Source organism: Bos indicus, chromosome 5 (genome assembly GCF_029378745.1).
Source record: "Bos indicus isolate NIAB-ARS_2022 breed Sahiwal x Tharparkar chromosome 5, NIAB-ARS_B.indTharparkar_mat_pri_1.0, whole genome shotgun sequence".
Lineage (NCBI taxonomy): Eukaryota > Metazoa > Chordata > Mammalia > Artiodactyla > Bovidae > Bos > Bos indicus.
In genome coordinates, this window is record NC_091764.1 from 18,579,737 (window position 1) to 18,590,558 (window position 10,822).

General features: G+C 38.4%; 1 non-coding gene across 1 annotated transcript; it reads left to right on the forward strand.

The window, feature by feature from the left end:
• The first annotated feature begins 4,424 nt into the window (after positions 1 to 4,424).
• TRNAG-CCC (transfer RNA glycine (anticodon CCC)) lies at positions 4,425 to 4,497 on the forward strand. Its single transcript has one exon. It is a non-coding gene; the product is annotated as a tRNA-Gly (tRNA).
• Positions 4,498 to 10,822: the final 6,325 nt, after the last annotated feature.

Below are 10,822 nucleotides of genomic sequence, written 5' to 3' on the forward strand. Positions count from 1 at the left end.
ACTTTTTCACTCTCCTCTTTCACTTTCATCAAGAGGCTCTTTAGTTCTTCTTCACTTTCTGCCATAAGGGTGCTGTCATCTGCATATCTGAGGGTATTGATATTTCTCCCAGCAATCTTGATTCCAGCTTGCATATAAGTTAAATAAGCAGGGTGACAATATACAGCCTTGACGTACTCCTTTTCCTATTTGGAACCAGTCTGTTGAAACCTGACTTGGAGAAATTTGAATGCTACTTTGCTAGCATGTGCTGCTACTGCTACTGATAAGTCGCTTCAGTCGTGTCCGACTCTGTGCGACCCCATAGACAGCAGCCCACCAGGCTCCCCGTCCCTGGGATTCTCCAGGCAAGAACACTGGAGTGGGTTGCCATTTCCTTCTCCAATGCATGAAAGTGAAAAAATAAAGTGAAGTCGCTCAGTTGTGTCCGACTCCTAGCAACCCCATGGACTGCAGCCCACCAGGCCCCTCCGTCCATGGTATTTTCTAGGCAAGAGTACTGGAGTGGGGTGCCATCGCCTTCTCCGTGCTAGCATGGGAGGTGAGTGCAATTATGTGGTGGTTTGGGCATTCTTTGGCATTGCCTTTCTTTGGGATTGGAATGAAAACTGACCTTTTCCAGTCCTGTGGCCACTGCTGAGTTTTCCAAATTTTCTGGCATATTGAGTGCATCACTTTCCCAGCATCATGTTTTAGGATTTGAAATAGCTCAACTGGAATTCTATCACCTCCTCTAGCTTTGTTCATAGTCATGCTTCCTAAGGCCCACTTGACTTCACATTCCAGGATGTCTGGCTCTAGGTGAATGATCACACCATTATGGTTATCTGGGTCATGAAGATCTTTTTTGTACAGTTCTTCTGTGTATTCTTGCCACCTCTTCTTGATATCTTCTGCTTCTGTTAGGTCCACACCATTTCTGTCCTTTATTGTGCCCATCTTTGCATGAAATATTCCCTTGGTATCTCTAATTTTCTTGACGAGATCTCTAGACTTTCCCATTCTGTTTTTTCCCTCTATTTGCATTGATTGCTGAGAAAGGCTTTCTTATCTCTCCTTGGTATTCTTCGGAACTCTGCATACAAATGGGTATATCTTTCCTTTTCTCCTTTGCCTTTACCTTCTCTTCTTTTCTCAGTGATTTGTAAGGCCTCCTCAGACAACCATTTTGCCTTTTTGTATTTGTTTTACTTGGGGATTGTCTTGATCCCTGTCTGCTGTACAATGTCATGAATCTCCATCCATAGTTCTTCGGGTACTCTGTCTATCAGATCTAATCCCTTGAATCTATTTGTCACTTCCACTGGATAATCATAAGGGATTTGTTGTAGGTCATACCTGAATGGTATGTTTTCCTTACTTACTTACTTACTTACTTACTTCAATTTAAGTCTGATTTTGGCAATAAGGAGTTCATGATCTGAGCCACAGTCAGCTCCCAATCTTGTTTTTGCTGACTGTACAGAGCATCTCCATCTTTGGTTGCAAAGAATATAATCAATCTGAGTTCGGTGTTGATCATCTGGTGATGTTCATGTGTAAAGTCTTCTCTTGTTTTGTTGGAAGAGGGTGTTTGCTATGATCAGTGTGTTCTCTTGACCAAATCCTATTAGCTTTGGCCCTGCTTTATTTTGTACTCTAAGGCCATATTTGCCTGAACCCCATATCTCTTGACTTCCTACTTTTGCATTCCAGTCCCTTATGATGAAAAGGACATCTTTTTTTGGGTGTTAGTTCTAGAAGGTCTCGTAGGTCTTCATAGAATCATTCAAAAAAACCTTGTGCACAATAGGATACCCTACAGAGGCTGAGCCAGACCTGCCTTTGAGTGTTTGAGTGTCTTCTGTGGAGGTAAGGGTCAGCAGTGGCCTGCTGCAAGGGCAGGGGCTCTGGGTGCAGCAGACTTGGTGCCCTCTTGGTGAAGGTCGCCATTAAGTCCACCATAGAGCTACAAGAATTTACTCAGGACCTGGGAAACAGACTCTTGGAGGGCGCAAACAAAACCTTGTGTGCACCAGGACCCAGGAGAAAGGAGCACTGACCCCACAAGAGAATGACCCAGACGTGCCCGTGAGTGTCCAGGATTCTCCAGCGGAGGAATGGGTTGGCGATGGCCTGCTGCAGGGTTGCAAGTCCTGAGTGCGGCAGTGCATACAGGGGACCTTTTGAAGGAAGTTTCCATTATCTTCATTACCTCCACCATAGTTTGGCCTCAGGTCAAACAACAGGGAGGGAGCGTAGTCCCACTTATCAACAGAAAATTAGCTTCCAAGACAGCATAAACGCCTGGATTTCCTAGCCACTTTATTTATTTATTTATTTTCTCATTCATCCTATTTCCCTAAACTTTAGTTGTTTACAGGCCTCAGGATTCAATCTTTAGATTGTTTTTCTAGCTGGACTCCCTTAGAGATTTTACCCTATCTCTGGACTTTTAAGCTGTGTGTAACACTGATAGCCCCCAATTTCATACCCTGAATATACCTCTCTTCACTTATTCAAACTCTTCCATCCAACTTCTTACTCAACATCTCCACTTGAATAAGCACGTTATACGTTACCTGTCCAAAGCCAAACTCTCAATCTTCCCCCTAAATCTTGTACCTCCAACAATCTCCCCCATTTCAGTAAGTGGTAGGTTTATTCTTCCCCTTGCTCACACCCAGCACCCATGTCAAAGTATAATTTTTTAAAAAGATAAATACATGGCTTGTATACAAATATACAGTGAACATGTGCCAAAAATTTCTTAGCTCATGTATTAGAGAACTGGCAGGGTGGTAAAGCTGATTCAAAAAGAAACAAAGACTCAAAAGAGGTAAAGCTGATTGAAAGGAGAAACAGATGTGTAGTCAGTCAGGAAGGCAAGCAAAATAATTTTGCTGAATTGGAGACAAAAGTGGTTAATAATCTTCAGGACAATACTATTGCTAAGGTTACCCTCTCTAATGGATGGAAAATATTTGCCTTTCTAGTGCACAAGTTTGCAAGGGAACATGTAACTTCACAGTAATGAAGTTATTTCACAATAGTAAATAGCAAATCAACATGGGTATATGCCCTGGAGAATTCAATCATCCTTGCCCAGGCCTGTGAGACAACGGTCTTTATAAAAAGGATGTGCAGTCATCCATTTGTCTTACTTCCAAGTTTTAGATAATATTTCTTAACACCTTTAGTCATCCATGATTTCTGTCTAATTTTCACACTTTACATCATCAAATCTCGTTGACCTTAACTTCAATATATAATCATAATCCTATCACTTCTCACTTCTCACAGTTACTGCTATCATTCTGGGCCAAACCATCCACATTTCTTTGCAAGACTGTTGACATTTCTCCCAACTGGTTTCCCTTACCTTTTATAGCATAGTTTCCTTTTTTTAAAAAATGTATTTATTTTTAATTTGAGGATAATTGCTTTACAATATTGTGTTGGTTTCTGCCACATATCAGCATGAATCAGCCATAGGTATACATATATCCCTTCCCTCTTGAACGTCCCTCCCACCTCCCACCCCACCCTTCTGTGTTGTCACAGAGCACCAGGTTTGAGCTCCCTGCATCTACAGCAAACTCTCACTAGTATAGCACGGTTTCAATAAAGGAAACAGAGTGATCCTAAAGGAGAAATTAGAGTGTAAGTCAGATCATGGCACTTCTCTCATTAGCATCTTCTGAATTTATATCTCACTGTCCACTCCCCTCCCCCAAATAGAAAAAGTCCTTATGTAAGTAAGAAGTCCTGTAAGGCCTTACGTAATCTGTACCTTTCCTCAAGCTTACTGTCTCTGAGTTCATCTCCTGCAGCACTCTGGTCTCTCATAATGTTTGGCCCAGACAGGCTGCCTCCCTGCTTTCTGAGCACACATAACCTATTTCACCCTCAAGGCCTTTTGCCTTTGTTCTCCCTGCTTGGAGTATTTTTTTTCCAAATACTCCCCTGGCTCATTCCCTGTTTCCACTGGGTCTTGTTCAGATATCACTTTCTGAGTGGGGGCTTCCTTGACACCCTATTAAAAATCCATCCCATTCCCCCCACATTTCTGCCCCTGGCACTCCCCTTATCCTGTTTCTCCCCATACCATTTATATTATTAATCCAGGGCAAGTATTTTTGTCTGTTTTGTGCACCAACATGTTCCAAAAGCCTAAAACAGTATTTGGCACATGAATATTCTAATGTTTTTGAATGAGTAAATGATTGAGTGCTATTTTTCCATCTATTTCTAGTATTATTTCTTATTTTCCTTTTAGATGGTCTATGTTAACTTTAAAATAAAGCTTTTATTTCTGATTTCCATCCTAATATTGTTTCTATGAAATAAAATGAAAATGAATTTTTGTCTACATAAAAGACACTAGGTTAGTCTTATGGAAGACACAAGGAAAATCAGACACAAGGATTTGAAATTTAGGGACTTCCTTGGTTGTCCAGTGGCTAAGACTCTGCACTCCCAATGCAGAGGGCCCAGGTTCGATCCCTGTTCAGGGAACTAGATCCCTCATGCCACAACTAAAGATTCCACGTGCCACAATGAAAATCAAAGATCCTGTGTGCTACAACTAAGATCTGGCACAGCCAAATAAATAAATGTTTTTTTAAAAAAGGGATTTGCAATCTAATTAGGAATATAAGACTAGCAGATAAAAAGTTAAATGCTAAGGAAAGATATTAGTAACCTTTCACACCAAAAAACTGATGAAATATTAGGAGACAGAACTACTTAACTACAAAAATAATTTGCTTTCTGAGCTTCACACTTAGCTGTGGTAGACTCAGAAGTTTATATAGACAGTAAAATATTTTCCAAAATATAAGAAAGGACTGTATTTAAATGTATAAAGTACAAACCTTGCAAGAGGTTGCTAAGTAGCATTGTTTTTGTCAAAACTAACTGAGAAACTCATTGTGAGATGCAAACATTACAAAAATTGTATTTCCCTACTTCTTGAGCAATTGCATGAAGACCTATTTGGGGGGTGGGAGCTGAACATCTTGTTCATGATATTTTCTTCAGTGTGGTTGCCTTCTCCTGTCCAGGATTTGTCTTTGTACAGAACCCCTAAGCCTATGCTTAGTTCTCATATGCTTTCCCCCGTTCCACCTGCCCCCAAACACAAATACATGCACACATAGACACACATTTCTCCTGATTGTGTTTATGGAATGATCAGTTCTTCTATGATTCTGATCATAGAACTTAGAGGCTCATTCACTATGTTGGGCATGTTTTAATTTCAAACCAAGACTTCTGCCAATGGGTTACCATTTTTGGTTCTCTAATCTTATCACAAAAAAGAAATATTTAAAACATATCTGCACTACCCCTCTCACCATGATCTAAGTACCTCAAACTAGTATCTAGATAAGTTGAATTCCATTATAACCAGTGCTGCTCTGAAAAGAATGTGCTTTGCTTAAGGAAAATGTTTATATTTCATTCCCTGGCTTCTTCCAAAAAAGGTTATAAGTTTCTTAGGTAAATGGAGAACAATGAAAGCAGCTTTATCAGCACAGCCTGTTTAATTTCTTTTGAAAGTAATGCTACTAACCTTTCTGCAGTATTTTGGTAGATCCAACAGAGAAGATACCATTTGTATTGTGGAGCTGCCAAGTACAGCCAAAGTCAAAAGTTAAATATAATGTGCTTATTAAGGCTGTGTACTCTTCCCATTTTGAAATTTTCTCTACCCTTAGGGCAGGCACCAAGCTGTCTACATTTGATGCAATACTGACATCTGTAATGTTGAATAAATAGGAAATAATGAATCCTCAGACTGACTGTGACAGTTAAAAGACTTGTTCTCTGTCAAAACTGATCATAAGCAACAGTTTAAGACAAATTTCCCTTTTTGAATAACCAAATCTTTAACATTTGCTTGTGCAAGAGACATTATTGATCTATAAATACTGTCAACAAATTAGAGGTTTGAAAATCTAATCATTTTCCTAATGTCTAGCAAAAATTGAATTTAAGTATTAGATATTCAGTGTGTCCAACATCTCCTCATTATTTCTGTGCTATAGAACTTCCCTTTCTAAATGTAGGTCAAATGAAAATCATGTTTCCTTTGCTTTCTTTAAAGTCATTCTTAATTTCTTTTCCTTTTTCTCTGTGCTATTTCTGCTTCCCTTGATGTTTAATGTTCCAAAGTAGTTGAAGAATGTCAAAATATATTGCCCTAGATATGTACATTGCTAATTATTATTTTGCCTGTCATCAAAGTCCTTTCAATTGTAGGAAGAAATCTGATATAAATCTTGAGAATAATTTATTGTTATCAGTTTCAAATGAATCCCATACGTTATAACAATAATCACTTAATTTTTATTACTTATGTTGTCTTTCCAAAAGTGTCAAATTTTTGTCTTAGGAAATTTATTTCTTTTAAAAAATTAGTTGATTTATTTTAATTGGAAGATAATTACTTTAAATATTGTGATGGTTTTTGCCATGCATCAGTATGAATTGGCCATAGGCATACATGTATCCCTTCCATCCTGAATCCCCCCCTCTCACGTCCCTCTACTCTGTCCTTCCAAGTTGTCACGGAGCACTGGCTTTGAACACCTCAGCAATCCCACTACTGGTCATATACCTGAGGCATCCAGAATTAAAAAAGACACACGTACCCCAATGTTCATTGCAACACTATTTACAATAGCTAGGACATGGAAGCAACCTAGATGTCCATTGGCAGATGACTGGATAGGAAGTTGTGGTACATATACACAATAGAATATTACTCATCTATAAAAAGGAACGCATTTGAGTCAGTTCTAATAACTAACTTACAAGTCTAATGAAAGTCTTGAACTGTCTTCATAATGCTGATTCCTAGAGTCATAATCACTTTGTTTATAACAAAGTGTCATTAACAATAAGTATTATTAGACCAAATATTAACATTGATAATAATCACAGCAAATTTATATTAAGTAACAACTGACCACAAAGCTCCACTACATCTTTTGTGCACATATGCCATTAATCATTGGGAAGCAGTGACATTAAAATCTTAATAAATGAGCAAGATAAAGCTTGGAAAGATCATTAAATGTGCTCTAGGTAATGCAGTGAAAGTAGGTCACACTGCCAATAAAAGAGAATAGGAATATAAACAGAGATTTGTCAGACATTTCTTGAGCAAAGAATCTCTCACTTAAGATTTTTACAAATCCTAGGAGATAAGTGTAACATTATACCAATTTTATAGATGAAGAAACTGAAGCAGTTAGGTTCTTTGCTCAAGATTACACAGCCACCAAGTAACTAACTCTATTTTATTGAATGACTCAGCCAACAAATACTTTTTGAATGATTACTATAACTGACATTGTGCTGGGCCCAAGGTTTATGAAGATGGCAAAGACACAGTCACCGTCTTATGGCGATTGACTGCCTTAGGAGAAACAAAGTAAGCGTTAGTATGGTGCTGAGTAGGCTTCCCTGATGGCTCAGCAGTAAAGAATCTGCCTGCAATGCAGGAGACGCAGGAGATGTGAACTCGAGTAAAGGAGATATTCACAAGGGCCTATGGGAGTTCAAGGAGAGCAGTGTTCCATTTCACACACGGGAGGAGTGTGGAGGTGGAAGGAAGATGCTGTTTAAACTGCATGTTGGAAGATGAGTAAAAACTAGCTGAGTGAAGAGAGGGAAGAGAGAGAGAGGATATTCTAGAAAGAGGGGCAACAAGCGAGCTCAAAGGCTAGAGATGAAAGAAAGCTTGACAACTACTAGGAGTTGCAAGTGTAACTAGCAGAATAAAATGAAGAGGTGGATGGAGAGGTGAGGCAGGGAAAATAGCAGGCATGAGACTGTGGAACTTTGGGAAGTCTATTCTCCTGTCTGGACTTTTTATTCTGAAGGCAATGAGTGTGTGTGTTTACGCTCAGGTGCTCAGTCGTGTCCATTTGTGATGCCATGGACCGTAGCCCGCCAGGCTCCTCTGTCCATGGGACTTTCCAGGCAAGAACACTGGAGTGGGTTGCCATTTCCTCCTCCAAGGTGATAGGAAGCTGCAAAAAGAACTCTTGACAGGTCAGATCAGAAATGCTCTGGCAGGTGTGGCTATTGAATTGGAGGTGAAGGCAGGAAGAGTAAGAAAGTATGAAGCCAGTGTCGTAAATGTCATGAAATGATAAATCTTAAACTAAATCATTGACTGCTGGAATTGAAGAATAAAAAGAGAGATGAAAGTAGCGAAACTGACGGTATTTGGTAAATGGATAGTCTGGGGAGGCTGAAAGAAAAATAGTGTTTTAAGTTTCTGGGAGCTTCTTATAGTTTGTAGATTTTGTGTAAAGAGCATGTCTGTGTGATATGATTGAATCAGCTACATAAACCCTTCTGATTAGCCTATTTGTCATCAAAATGTTAAGTGAAAAAACATGTAACTGTGCATATCTTTTTTTATTTTTCTGAATTGTATTTTCTATAGAAGTAGAGTAGTTCAGATGCCAATAAACGGTTTCAATGCCTGAACTAAATAAATTAGCCAAGGGATGATTCCAATTAACTCTTGTCACTAAAAATTTCACTTACTTTTAAAATTGCAAAGTTGCTGGGTGTATCTCTTCTGTACATCTTTGGTTGCTTTAGTGATTGAGCATCATACAATAATGCTGTGAAAGTGGAAAGAAAACATGTTATTATGTTGATCAAAGGAACTTTTTGAAAGCTGCCAATTCAGTTAATAAATATTTTTTTCCTTACTTAATCTTTTGCTTATTCATTCTGAAATGATGATTACATAATCTGGGAATAAAAGAAAAAATGAGTCTATCTTCCCTAATTGTGGACTGTGAATTTGTTTGGAGAATGAAAGTTAAAGATTTGGAATCCCATTAAAGTTGCCTAAAGTAAACATTGTGTCTGTTGAGGTGAACCCTCCTACACCAGAGAATTCTCTAGGGTTCTTGGGGTATGTTCCTACTACAGCTCAGGCACCATCATTTACTGGGCTAGTATAGAAGTTGTAACCAGTTTAGAGAGTTAGAGAGAGGAGATTAAACATGCAGGTATTAGTATTCAATTCACTGGGTTTCTGAGAAGTATGTATTAATCAGCCCTGCCTGAGAGAAAAGGTAGAGGTCCTGCTTCCTGTGCAGAACTGCTGGGGGCAGGGGGACTCTTAGTTGAGCATCTCAATATGGAACAGCAGTCCATGAGTAGAAACCATTTCTCTCTCTGGTAATGAAGAAATCCAATGAGTAGAGCAAAAAAGGAGCCTAAAGATGAGAGCTGGCATGCCTGATGGTGGTCCCAGAGATGCCAGGTAAGGGGGTACTGTAGCAGAGGATGAGCAGAAGTCCACCTGAGATGGGCCATGCCGATTGTGACGCTTCAGCCTTGCCTAAGCCAATGGAAGAGTTGAGAAACTGGATCCACGTCCACCAGCAGAGAAGTCAGCATGGACCAAACCTCACTCACACCCCAGAACCTCCAGAGCTTCATCACAGATAAAAAAGAAAAGGGAAGGGGGAAGAAATTCTGAGAAGAATCCTGAAGTGACTGAGTAGTTCCCCTAAAGAAATCCAGTTTAAAGTGGAAGTAACTGAGTTGTTTGGTTTTAAAGGAATTCAAGTGTAGGCTATCAAACAGAGTCAAGGCTTGAGAGCCAAGTGTGGTTATAGAAAACGAATGAGTGTAGACAGTGGGGAGAGTAACTGCAGAGTTCCTGTCAGGGTGTAGGCTGCTGGTTGCAGGTTGATGGCTGGGCGCTGAAGCATTGTGCCTGGAAGTGGAAAGGGTATGAGCCTTAGAACAGACTGATGAGATTCCTCTGCTGGGTGACCTGGGGAAAATTATTTATTTCACTTTATAACAAAATAAATTATTTTATTTCCCCCAGTAAAATGGGTTTAAAAAAGAAAAATAAACATATTTTTGCTTTGCCATCCTAGAGAATGACTGTTTCTGTACAGTGAAAAAATGCACTGGTTAGTAAGAGGCCATTGGCCTGTGTCATAACTATGCTGCCTATTCAGAAGGGAACTCTGTCTCTTCTCTGTAATATTCTGGGAAGAACTAGCTAAGATGGAAATCATCTCTTTCTTCAGAGTGTGAGATTATTTATGAATATTAGTACTGGCTCTAAAGTTTGGCTGGCGGGTCAATCTTTCCTCGTTTTGTCCCTGTGTGAACAACCTAGGCAGGCTTCATACATCATCATCAGTCAATTTTGATCTTTTTCCCAAGAAAAGCCATCCATTTCATAAGGTTTTATGTTTATTTGTAAGCATATGTAGCCAATATTCTCTGAAACATTTAAAATTTTCTTTTCAGCTTTTTCCATAGTTCCAATTTTATTTTTAAATTTTTCTATATTAGAGTTCTGAAAAGTTGGTCAATACTTTAGCTGTTTTTCTAAATACCTGTTTTATTTCCTGTTTATAATTTTTTATATTAATTACTTCATTCTGCCTTCTTTCCTTGGGCCTTTTATTCTCTTAAAATTTCCAAATTGGATATTATTTTCATTTATGTTTTTCTATTTTAAAATAACAAGCATTTAAGAATACAAATTATTCATAAGTACTATTTATTCATTTACTCAATTAATAAGGTATTTAAGGCCATGAAATTAATTATATCTGTAGTTTATTGTGTTTCTTAAATGATATTTGGCAATTTTATCTTTATTATTCTCAAAGTTGGTGTTATTGACAAAATATTTTGAGCTTTTAAATATCTAAACAATTTGATTTTAAAATGTAGTCATATTTATGTAAAATTTCTATTTTCTAAAATATATAACTTTTTGCTACCAAGTATTTGAACAGTATTTAATTGTTCCATAGATACTTGACCTGCA